At 45.6% G+C, this 12469-nt stretch overlaps 2 protein-coding genes across 2 annotated transcripts in view; one reads left to right on the top strand and one right to left on the bottom strand.

The window, feature by feature from the left end:
- LOC126982526 (uncharacterized) overlaps positions 1-2180 on the top strand; it is a 63919-nt gene extending 61739 nt beyond the window's left edge. The window contains exon 4 of the transcript XR_007735215.1: positions 2060-2180. The gene's annotated coding sequence lies outside the window, so the exon portion shown is untranslated. The remainder of the gene's footprint in view (positions 1-2059) is intronic.
- The window catches only part of LOC126982524 (protein artichoke-like), a 63155-nt gene that overhangs the window by 13003 nt on the left and 37683 nt on the right, over positions 1-12469 (bottom strand). The gene's annotated exons all lie outside the window — the stretch shown is intronic.

The following is a 12469-nucleotide window of genomic DNA, read 5'->3' as shown; positions in this document are numbered from 1 at the left end:
TGCTGGCAACTAGCTGGCCGAATGTCTTAGACAGTCGACAAGACACCAAGACCCCAATAAAACCTCCCCCCCTTCTTGGAGCGTGGGAACCAACTTGTCAAATGAAAAAGTCGCTGGGTTGTCGTGGCCAGAGTCGGAACAGTGTGAACGGGGGTTAACTTGCATGAGAAGGCTTACAACGATTACAGATTTTTCTTTTCTTTCTTTCTTAAATGGATTACTGATCACCAGTTTGACTTCTCTTCTGGTCTCGAACTCCCTTCTGGCTTCTTATTTTTTACTCTTTTACAGGAACAGCGAGTGGCAGGATTTTAAGTATTTGTTTTTTTATACCTTTATCTGATGTAAAAAAATGAAAAACCTACAAGATTATGAGCGAGTATTCCAAGGATGCCCATGCAGTTTTCTCCAGGATGATATCTTTAGCCCCAAAACATAGCAAAGAAGTCTGGATGAAATATGGAGTCACGTTGATTAAAGTAATGACTAATTCAAAAGTGGGATGAAAAATGACTTCGTGAAGTGAAAAATTATCCGTTCAAGACACAACTTTAAGAGAAAAGAAAACTTACTGATTAACACAAAGTTTGTAAATTTGGACTAACATTTTGGTGTGATATATTCGAACTTTAAAAGCTTTTAGAAGGTTTAGGTGAAGGTTACAGGTCATACGGATGGAATCGGTATAGCTGATGACCTCAGTAATGAAACTCCAGTGGAAAATACTTGAAGCTGATGCTAAAGCCAAGTCAAACACAAACAGCAAGATTAGAAACGTTACAAAAAAGAAAAAAACTCAGAGTGAAAAGTCCCTAGCATTTTTCTTCCCGGTCTGTAAACATTGCGGCCCATTTTTCCTTAATACGGCGAGGATTCGTGTTCCTTTCAGTACATTTCTCTTTCCCGCACGAACAAAGAATATACATTTTGTTTTCCTCCTCTCGGGTCGGCGAATGGTGTACCCTATTTTTCTCGTACAATGATGAATGGGCGTCTATTTTTCTCCTCCACGACCGCTGGAGGAGCTTCACCTTCATCCCGACATGATAAAAATAACCGTTCTCTGCTGCTCTTTATTCTTGCCGCGAGAGTGAAAACCATTTATTCCAACATGATAAAAAGGACCTTTCTCTTAGGCTCTGTATTTGTCACAAGAGCGGAGATCATTTCAGTATGTTTTCCCTACGACAGCGGGTCTGGACGTATTTTCTAAACAATCAAATACCTTATATTATGCTTCAGACAGGTTCCACTCACCCTTCCCTATCGCACTGTATTTGTCACAATAGCGGAGATCATTTCAGTATGTTTTCCCTACGACAGCGGGTCTGGACGTATTTTCTAAACAATCAAATACCTTATATTATGCTTCAGACAGGTTCAACTCACCCTTCCCTATCGCTCTGTATTTGTCACGAGAGCGGAGATCATTTCAGTATGTTTTCCCTACGACAGCGGGTCTGGACGTATTTTCTAAACAATCAAATACCTTATATTATGCTTCAGACAGGGTCAACTCACCCTTCCCTATCGCACTGTATTTGTCACGAGAGCGGAGATCATTTCAGTATGTTTTCCCTACGACAGCGGGTCTGAATGAATTTCCAAGCATTTGCATCCCATAATATGCTTCAGACGGGCTAAAATTATTATTCACAGTTGTTCTTTATTTGTTACAAGAGTGAAGACCTTTTTAATTCAATGTTTTCTCTACGATGGTTGATTTGATTGTATTGTCGAAATAACTGAATACCTTATAATTACGTTTCAGACAAGTGCAAGTTACCATTCCCTGTTGCTCTTTATTTGTCGCAGGAGTAGAAACCATTTTTATTCTACGTTTTCTCTACGATAGTGGGTCTGCATGGATGTATTTTTTAAGCGATTGGATACCTAATATTATGTTTCAGAGGGGTTCAAATTACTATTCTCTATTGTTCTTTGTCACAGGCGTAGAAACCATTTTTATTCGATTCGATTCCCGGGCGGAGTGGAAAAAAATTGGGCGGCTTTTCCGATACCCTACGCCCCTGTCCACCCAGCAGTGAATGGGTACCAGGTATTAATCGGGGGTTGTGTCCCGTCTCCTGGGATCTGTTCTCTTCTCCTATAATTCCTTCCCCTTCTGTCTCTCTCCGGCATATGACCACAGATGTTGCGCCGACTAAACAAAACTTTCCTTTCTTTCCTACGATAGCGGATTTGGATGTATATTCTGAACAATTGGAAACCTTATAATTATGTTTCAGACAGATTCAAATTAGCATATTCGCTCCGTTCCCAGAAATGTGGAATTACGTTGAGATCACTAATGTTTTTTTTTCCCCCACGTGCGAGTGAAAACAGGCAACCTACGTGAAAATGAAGCCCTGTTTGAGAGAGAAAATAGTCGTGTTTTTTTTTCCTGGTAGGTGAATGTGGCATCTAGTTAAGCTTTTTTTCTCGGGAAGGTAAAAATTGCGGATTGTGTTTTTTTCTCCTCTGTTTGTCTGTGTCTGTGTCTCTGCCTCGGCGTTATCATTCCCTTTACGCGTCTGTTTGTCTCTTCTCTTTACAGACACACTCATAAATTTTATGAGTGTGTCTGTGCGTCTTGTGTCGGTTCGCTTCTTTTTTTTTTTTACAGAAAAGGAGACAGCTCAAGGGCGTGGAAAAAAAATAATGAAAAAAAAAAAAACGCTACTTACTGTTCCTGAATAGAGTACAGAGGAGTGGCCAAAAAGAGAGGTCAATTTCGGGAGAAGAGGTGTCCAGATACCCTCCTCTTGAAAGAGTTCAAGTCGTAGGCAGGAGGAAATACAGATGAAGGAAGATTGTTCCAGAGTTTATGTACCAGCGTGAGGGATGAAAGAGTGAAGATGCTGGTTAACTCTTGCATAAGGGGTTTGTACAGTAAAGGGATGAGCTTGAGTAGAAAGTCGTATGAGGCGAGGCCGCGGGAGGGGGGGAGGCATGCAGTTAGCAAGTTCAGAAGAGCAGACAGCATGAACATTCCGATAGAAGATAGAAAGAGAGGCAACATCACGACGGAATTTAAGAGGTAGAAGACTATCAGTAAGAGGAGGAGAGCTGATGAGACGAAGAGCTTAATTTGTCTGCATAGATGTCTTTGTCTCTCTCCCTGTCTGTCTGTGTCTCTGTCTGCCTGTTTATTTGTGTCTTTCATTCTCTGTCTGTCTGCCTTTCTGTCTTTCTGTTTATCTGTCTTTAATTGTCTGTCTGTCTATCTCTGCGTCTGTATCTCTGTCTGTCTAATTATCTCTCAGTCTTCCTGTCGCTGTCTGTTTGCCTTTCTGTTTTCCTGTTTGTCTTTGTTGCTCCTTCTATCTGTCTCTCTTTGTCTGTCTGTTTGTCTTTCCGTCTATCTGTTTGGCTGTGGGTCTGTATGTGTCTCTACCTGTCTCTGTTTTTGTCTGTCTGTCTGTCTGTTTGGATGGATCTCTCTCTCTCTCTCTCTCTCTCTCTCTCTCTCTCTCTCTCTCTCTCTCTCTCTCTCTCTCTCTCTCTCTCTCTCTCTCTCTCTACCCCCTCACCCACCCCCCACCCACCATCCCTCGGCGGACATTCGGGGCGCGGGATGGGAGGCGCGGCAGCCTGCATGGGGAGCCGGGAAATATATTTTACGTCCTCTTACAGTTATTCTGAGAAAGCGTCGGCTTCCTCGTCCCCAGCATGGCCCTGTGTTGTGTTTGTACGAGGGGGGGGGCGGGGGGGGGGGGCGGAGGGCGGGGGGGTTGGAGGAACGACAAGGAGGTTTAGGGCAGGAGGAAGCGATTTGGAGGTACCGGGGGAAAGTGGCTGGCAAGTGGAAGTGTGTTTGGAGGCACAACTCACAATGGAAGAAGTGGAGGGCAGGAAGAAGGGATTTGGAGGTACAGGGAGGAAGTGGAGGGCACGAGGAAGTGGAGGGGAAAATGAAATTAGAGTTAGGAATAAAACGTTTGCTGGTACAAGAAAGAGAATCGGAGGTTGAAGCGTCTTGGAGGTATCAGAAGGAGTTGGTGGAAGGAGGAAGGGTTTTGGAGGTGCGAGGAGGAAGTAGAGGGAAGTAGGATGCGGTTTAGAGGTACGAGGAGGAATTGGACTAAAGGAGTGGATTTGAGGTACGAGGAGGAAGTGGAGGGGAGGAGATGGAGAGGAGGAGGATGGATTTTGGAGGTGCAAGAAGGAAGTGGAGGGAAGGAGGGAGTCTGGAAGTGCATTAAGGAAGTGGAGGTACGAGGAGGAAGTGGAGGGAAGGAGGAAGTGGTTTGGAGGTACGAAGAGGAAGTGGAGGGAAAAAGAAAGTGGTTTGAGACACGAAAACAAAGTGGAAGACTCGAGGAAGTGGTCTGAAGGTAGGAGTAGGTGGAAGTAAGGGCAGGAGGAGGTGGTTTGTGGGTAGGGAAGTGGACGGCAAAAGAAGTGGTATGGAAGTAGGTGGAAGGAGGAGGAGGAGGAAGAAGTGGAAGGCAAAATGAGGCGGTTCGATGGTAGTTGACTGAGGAACAAGAAGAACAAGGAGGAAGTAGTAAACAGGAGTGAGTGTTGGGCAGAAGCGAAAACAGGAGACATGACAGAAGAATAGCAATGCACGTTAAGTATAAAGGAAAAGAAATGGAAATAATGATATAGAGTAGAGAGGCAAGGAGGAACAGGAAGTGCAGGGAAAGGTGCAATAATGGGAAGAAATAGGGGCGAAGGATACATAATTGAAAGGCGGGTGTGCATGGGAGGCTGCGGTTGTAGGACGAGGATTAGGTGAAGATGGAAAAGAAAGGAGGAAGAAAAGAAGGAGCAGTGCAGGATGCCAAAAGAAAGCGAGATAGCGAGAAGGATGAGGTGGGCTTACATGAGCAAGGGGGGGGGGAGGGGGGGAGGAGATCGTGTCAAGAAAAAGAAAAGTGAGTGGGCTGAGATGTGAGGGGTGCAGGGGGCAAAAAAGGGGGCCGTTAAGTCAGGGGGTGTTGCTGGGGGGAGGGGGGGGGTGTGTGTGCGTGTTGGGAGGAATGATTAAAATCTGAACAAAGGCAATTCACTCGCCATTTGGAAATATTTGCCCGCACACACACACACACACACACACACACACACACACACACACATGCGCGCGCGCGCGCGCGGGGGCGAGTACACAAACGCGAGCACACACACAAACGCCTACACAATGTTTATTCATCTCTCTCTCTCTCTCTCTCTCTCTCTCTCTCTCTCCCAACACACACACACACACACACACACACACACACACACACACACACGGTAGCTCAGTCGGTTAGAGCGCCGCGCTGTAAGGCTGCCCGTCTTCGCGGCCTGGCAGGCGGAGGTTCAAGCCCCGCTTAGTCCAGGATTTTTCCATTGACAAGGAGTGGTTACTGTCTCCCTTTGAGCAAGGGGAATGGGGTGTGTAATGCGTAGAGGTCCTGGTAATAACCAGAGAACGACTATAATGAGCTTGCTCTAGTCAGGAGGCCATTTGTTGGTGATTGGGAGTCCAACCCGTGATCAGGCCGTGGTGAATTACATACTTTCTCATTTACTGTTCCTTGTCATACATCCCATCCATCTTAGCCATCGACCCACCTGTCTACCTGCTCTATCTACCCGTCATTATATCCATTAATTTAACTATCTACCCATCTAAATCAACCCACCTCATCTCTCCTCACCTTTCCCTTCAGCCAGCCCGCGCCACACCCTCTCCTCTCATTCTCTCCCTTCCTACACCCTCTCATTCTCTCCCCTCCTCTCACTCGCCCACTCCTTTCTCTCTCGCCCTGCTCTACCAAATGAAACAATATCTCCTTTCGCTGCGGCTGAGAGGTGACTTGAGAGTGGAGACTAGGAAGGAAGAAGGGAAGAAAGGAAGATCAGGGAGGGGAGGAGGAGGGCAGGAGCGAGGAAAACGAGCGTGAAGAATAGAGTGGGAGGAAGTGTAATGTGACTTTAGTGAAGGTTAGAGGGCTCAGCTGAGTAGTCAATGGGGTGAACAGGAGCAGGATTGGGTGACGATGAGGAGAGAATGGGAAGCGAGGGAACGCGGGGGAAGGGACGACAGGGAGAACGAGGGAACAGAGGAAGGGAGAAAGGGAGAGAGGAAAGCTTGTCGGGAGAGTTGAACGTGGAAGAGAAATCTGGAGGGGAAGAGAGGAGTTATTTTTGAGGTGTGGCGGAGGAGGACAGAGGGGAGGAAGGGTCTGTGAGGGGAAGGGAAAAAATGAGGGGGAGGGAGGGAGGAAGTGGAGGAGGGAAGATGTGAGAGAAATCGGTGTTAGAGAGAGAGAGAGAGAGAGAGAGAGAGAGCCTGACACACACACACGCACACGCACACGCACACACAAGCCTCGGGTTCATGTGAGGTGATCCACCCGTTTCTGGTATCTGATCCCAAACTGCAGATAAAAACAAATGACAAAAGAACACACTCCCCCAGCCACTCGACGCTCCCCTCGCCTCGCTTCTCTTCCCCTCGCCTTGCATGGACTCCCCTCCCCTGCCCTCTCCCCCCAGCAGCAAGCGGTGGAAATACAAATAGAAACATCGTACACCGGGGACAGAAATACCTACTAGGACGATTCCATTAAAAGAAAGAGAAGCACTCGCTCACAATACAGTGCACGTAACGTCAGTGCAGTATGTTTTACGGCGTCGAGAGGGTGTGTTCAGGCTACATGAATTCTTATGGCTTAGTGACCGAATCTTTCTAAACACAGAGGACATAAGATAAAAAAAATGTTTTCTAAAGCAATAAAAAACAATAGCATAATTAACTCCCAATCAAAATTTTGTCCAGATCAACGCATAATATTTTCACAACTTTTAAAAGCATCCTCCACCAAATTAAATACAACAACGCATATATACTACACTCCCTTTACATAATAATAATAATAGCCTATATCTCGACAAATAAATTTCACTATCACGGCGTGTTTTTATTGACGTGTGGAAAGACTATTTTCTTTTTTTTTTTACGTCTACGCCTATAGCGCAGGTAGGCTTGCTTGCGGGGCCTGGATGGTGTTCGGCCCCAGCCCGTCATGGCGCAGGCAAGTGTTTATAGTGGCGCCATCTTCTCTTGGCTCATGCTGCCCCCCGGAACTAGTTCTTGATTCACTTAGACGGTTTCCTCTAGAGTCCGGGTTGATGGGCGGTCTTCAGGACAGCATGTGGGTAGTTTTAAGCCACTCGGCGGTGACTGAAAAATCCGAGGTGGTAGCGTGGGGATTCGAACTCGCGTCGTCCATCACGTGGTGAATGTGGACCCAGCACGGTACCACTCAGCCACCGCCCAGACTCTGCATAAACGCGCAGGTCGTGGCGTGATTAATGGCGCAATTAGGAAGCGATTGGAGAATAAATGTGTTTTGGCAGCGGGTTGACTGTTTCCTCGGGCCGCGCCTCGTCGGCCGGCTGATGGGCGTGTCTGGCCTCGAGTACACACCCGCTTGTTGTAATGGCCTCAACTGCTGCCTCTCGTGTCTGGGCTAAACTTATGCTAAAACAGCCTTAATTTAGCGCGACTGTGAGCCTCGGTTACCCTCCTAGTTAACAAAAGACAAAGCCATGAAGTCAAACAATTGGACAACCACTTTAATGGCCTCCCGTGTCTGGGCTAAACTTATGCTAAAACAGTCTTAATTTAGCGCGACTGTGAGCCTCGGTTACCCTCCTGTTTAACAAAAGACAAAGCCATGAAGTCAAACAATTGGACAACCACTTTAATGGCCTCTCGTGTCTGGGCTAAACTTATGCTAAAACAGCCTTAATTTAGCGCGACTGTGAGCCTCGGTTACCCTCCTATTTAACAAAAGAAAGCCATGAAATCCAACAATTGGACAACCACTTTAATGTCCTCCCGTGTCTGGGCTAAACTTATGCTAAAACAGCCTTAATTTAGCGCGACTGTGAGCCTCGATTACCTTCCTAGTTAACAAAATACAAAGCCATGAAGTCAAACAATTGAACAACCACTTTAAGGGCCTCGTGTCCACACCCGGCATACTGTAATGGCCTCAGCTGCTGCCTCTCGTGTCTGGGCTAAACTTATGCTAAAACAGCCTTAATTTAGCGCGACTGTGAGCCTCGGTTACCCTCCTGTTTAACAAAAGACAAAGCCATGAAGTCAAACAATTGAACAACCACTTTAAGGGCCTCGTGTCCACACCCGGCATACTGTAATGGCCTCAGCTGCTGCCTCTCGTGTCTGGGCTAAACTTATGCTAAAACAGTCTTAATTTAGCGCGACTGTGAGCCTCGGTTAAGGGGCTATTACACTGGGCAAATTTTCCGTGGATCTTCAGTCAAACTACGATTTCCGTTGGCGTGGTTCTATATTTCCGTGGTTTTCTGACGTGTCCACGGTCTTCCAAGGCTACGGTAGATTTCACTGAAGGGCGACGGTATTACTCATCATCTTCATCAGCAGCAATAACATGAAACAATTGAGAACCACGTTAGCGGAAATCGTGGTTTGACTGAAGATCCACGGAAAATATGCCCAGTGTAATATCCCCTTTACCCTCCATGTCAACGTTACAACAGAGGCAAGAAATCAAACGCCTCAACAACCAGTTTCGTCGTCCTTTCCCAGAATGACTTCAGCTTGACAATGGCCGCCGCTAATTGAGGCTCGCCCGTCCCAGGCACACACAAAGCACCTATTTACCACCATGGCTTAGTGTGAACACGACATTTATGCTAATAACACTAAGGTTGGTATTTTAGGACACTATCGGTTCTTACATGAACAATTTCTAAAGGTTAAAAAGGGGGTCAGTCGGGTGCTAATGAGTGTTTCCTTAGGTTCATGGTACAGAAGAAGGGTCAAACTAACACCAGGGTCATAAAACTACTCCTGGAAATGCCCACAACTCCTACGAAAGCCTTGTCAAATATTCAACTTCGTGTTATGTCGGTGATTTTTTTGTTTTATTTGTCTGCTGAAACGTTTGTCCTTTTCCTCTACTTTCTAATTTGCATTCTGCTGTCGCCGCGCAGGAATCAATTAGCCCTTTGTCACACCCAGCAATAATAAACGCCATTTACAGCTTCAAGTACCGCTCAAACACTTTGTTCACGTAATTTTATGAAACGAATTTGCGCTCCGCTTAAAGGTGAGAGCACCATGGCGGCGATGGCTGAGCGTCAACGGCAATGTTGTAATGGACGGAGAGATATTCAATCCACGGTGGCCGGGGCGTGTGTGGGCGGGGCGGGGTCATGGGGCGGGGGCGGCGCGGGGAGGGAGAGGGGTCGGGGGTGGGGGGTTAAGGACGGACGTTTTTTTTTGTTATACATTCCACCTGTTATTGTTATTATTGTTATTACTAAAGTTTTTTCTTCGTTTTTCTTCATCTTTCTTTTCTATTCCTTTCTTTTCTTTTTTTCCTCTTTCTTTTCTTTTTTTCCTCTTTCTTTTTCCTCTTCTTTTGCTTCTCCCTCTTCTTCTTTTTCTTCTTCATCATCATCATATTGTTATTATTATTATTATTATTATTATTATTTTCTTCAGCTTCTTCTACTTCTTCTTCTTCTTCTTCTTCCTTTTCTTCTTTTTCTTCTACTTTTTCTTCTTGTTTTTCTTTTCTTGCTCTTCCTCCTCCTCTTTCTGTATATTTCTTTTGTTCTTGTTCTTGTTCTTCTTGCTCCTGTTGTTCTTATTACTACTGACATTATTCCATAAAAGGTCATTCACTACATTCAAATGCTCTGACCTTCACGCGGCATACTCACCAACATGAAGGTATCACGGAACTTCTGCTGAGTCACACCACTCGCTCATTCAGACTGAAGAAAAGACTGCCAGTAATGACGCGTCGTGGTACGTACATGTGGTAGTATTTATTGACGAGTCGCCCAGGTGATAATGTTGTTGCCCTTCGCGTCTTTTTTTTTTTTTTACAACAAAGGAGACAGCTCAAGGGCACATAAAAAGGAAACAATAATAATAAAAAGCCCGCTACTCGCTGCTCCTAAAAAGAATCCAAAGAGGTGGCCGAAAGAGAGGTCAATTTCGGGAGGAGAGGTGTCCTGATACCCTCCTCTTGAAAGAGTTCAAGTCGTAGGCAGGAGGAAATATAGATGAAGGAAGATTGTTCCAGAGTTTACCGGCGGGAGGGATGAAAGAGTGTAGATGCTGGTCAACTCGTGCGTAAGGGATTTGGACAGTAAAGGGATGAGCATGAGTAGAAAGTCGTGTGCAGCGTGGCCGCGGGGGGGAGGGAAGGCATGAAGTTAGCAAGTTCAGAAGAGCAGTCAGCGTGAAAATAACGATAGAAGATAGAAAGAGGGGCAACATGGCGGCGGAATTTAAGAGGTAGAAGACTATCAGTAAGATGAGACGAAGAGCCTTAAGCTGGGATCACACATCTGCGATTTCGCTCTGCGACGGTTGGCGATTTTGAAAATGCACGAAATCGTGGGAGCATCGCCATTGTCTCTGCGCGTTTGCCACTGTTTGAACTCACAGCAACATGGCGAGGGAGGGTCGCTCGCCTATACGCACACGAGAGCGACAGGCGAGGGGACGTCTAGGTGAATCGTGCGTGAATGCGCGCAACTGTACGCAGAGGAGCCCAATTTTGAAAATAAAACCCGTTGCGACGGTTCGCGATGGATGCAGGGCCTGGCGACTATGTTAACGAGCCGAAACCATACAACTGTGTACTCTTACTTGGGTTCGATTCCCGGGCGGGGTGGAAAAATTTGGGAGGCTTTTCCGATACCCTACGCCCCTGTCCACCCAGCAGTGAATGGGTACCAGGTATTAATCGGGGGTTGTGTCCCGTCTCCTGGGGTCTGTTCCCTTCTCCTATAATTCCTTCCCCGTCTGTCTCTCTCCGGCATATGACCACAGATGTTGCGCCGACTAAACGAAACTTTTCAACTTTCCTTTGTACTCTTACTGTCTTTCCTTCTGCCCATTCGTCCTGTTCCCTCTCCTCTTAACTAGTTACACTTCTCTCTTCTTCCTATAAACTTGATTAAAAAGGGAGTTATGTGTGTATGTATGTATGTATGTATTTAGGTAGGTAGGTAGGTAGGTATTTATGTGTGTATGTACGTTTGTTTTGGGGGAGGGAAGGAGGGAGGGATAAAGGAAGGGGGGGAGGGGAAAGGGGGAGGTGGAGGAGAGGGGGTGGGGTGGAATAGAGTGTAAAGTGGACTGTTTTGAAGGTGTGTGGTGAAGCGTGATTCCACTATCAGCTCTCTCTCTCTCTCTCTCTCTCTCTCTCTCTCTCTCTCTCTCTCTCTCTCTCTCTCTCTCCCTTGGTATATTTGTGTTAAGTAATCTTTCTTGCGTAGTCTCGCCAAGTTTTATTTTTCGCTTGCCAGTTCTTTATTTTTTTCTTTCAGATTCATTTTATTATTTTGTTTCTTTCCTACTAACTTTATTTCTTTTTTCTTTATTTCCTTGCATTCTTTTCTCTCTGTCTATCTATTTATTTATCTATTTATCTATCTATTTATCTATCTATCTATCTTTCTGTCTATTTATCTATCTATTTATTATATTTATCTATACAACTGTCTGTCTGTATCCATCTATCACTTTTTTCTATTTTCGTTTTTTCTCTTTCTATCTTATTTTATTTGTCTTTTCTTTTTCTTTTGCCTTTGTTTGTCTGGCTGCCCATCTGCCTGTCTGTTTTTGTGGGAGTGTAAACACACACACACACACACACACACACACACACACACACACACACACACACACACACACACACACACAGTAGTATGAGTTGTAGGACAAATTCTGTATTTGGGTTGCAATATATGTACCATTTTTTTTTTTTTGTAGCGTGGGGATCCTGACCCTGAGCCGAATCGTACCTTGCAGCAATTCCAGGTAACCAGCAAGTCATTAATTACCTTAATTCATCTCATAATCTGGCCGTCACCTCATGAAACCTCATAAAATGCCAGAATTTTCAGACAAAAAACTTGTAGTTCTTTCATGAGACCAATCCGTCCCACTGGCAATACAAAGGAGAAGCTAAAATAGCAGAAAATATTATTGTTGACCGTGATTTGCGGGCGTGTCACATGAGTCTCTTCGGCTTGTATTGGGTGCGTATTCATATATTAACGTGCGTTGGCCATTGAGCCCCTACCTGGTTCTCCGCACACCAGGCACACGCCTCCTGTACGCCGGAAAGCTGCACATGTCTGACCGCTCCAGCAAACCACTTGCATCATTATGTTCATACACTCAGTCTCATCGGTGTTCAGCATGATCACTGTACCTAACACAATGGCATGGGGACTATTTATTTTCTTAACTTCTGCATTCTTAACCCGTCTGCTGCGATTGTCATGGATTTGGCCCTCAGTGGTAGCCTGGTAACATACAGTCCCAGGTCTTTCTCTCCCTCTGTGGTGGATAGTGGAGTGTTTCCAATGTGGCATTGTTGTGCTGGATATTCCATCCCAAGGTACAGGACTTTACATTTTTCTTCATAGAATTGTACCACACACTTTTTGTTCC

Source organism: Eriocheir sinensis, chromosome 51, assembly GCF_024679095.1.
Source record: "Eriocheir sinensis breed Jianghai 21 chromosome 51, ASM2467909v1, whole genome shotgun sequence".
NCBI lineage: Eukaryota > Metazoa > Arthropoda > Malacostraca > Decapoda > Varunidae > Eriocheir > Eriocheir sinensis.
This window is presented reverse-complemented; position numbering and strand designations above follow the sequence as displayed.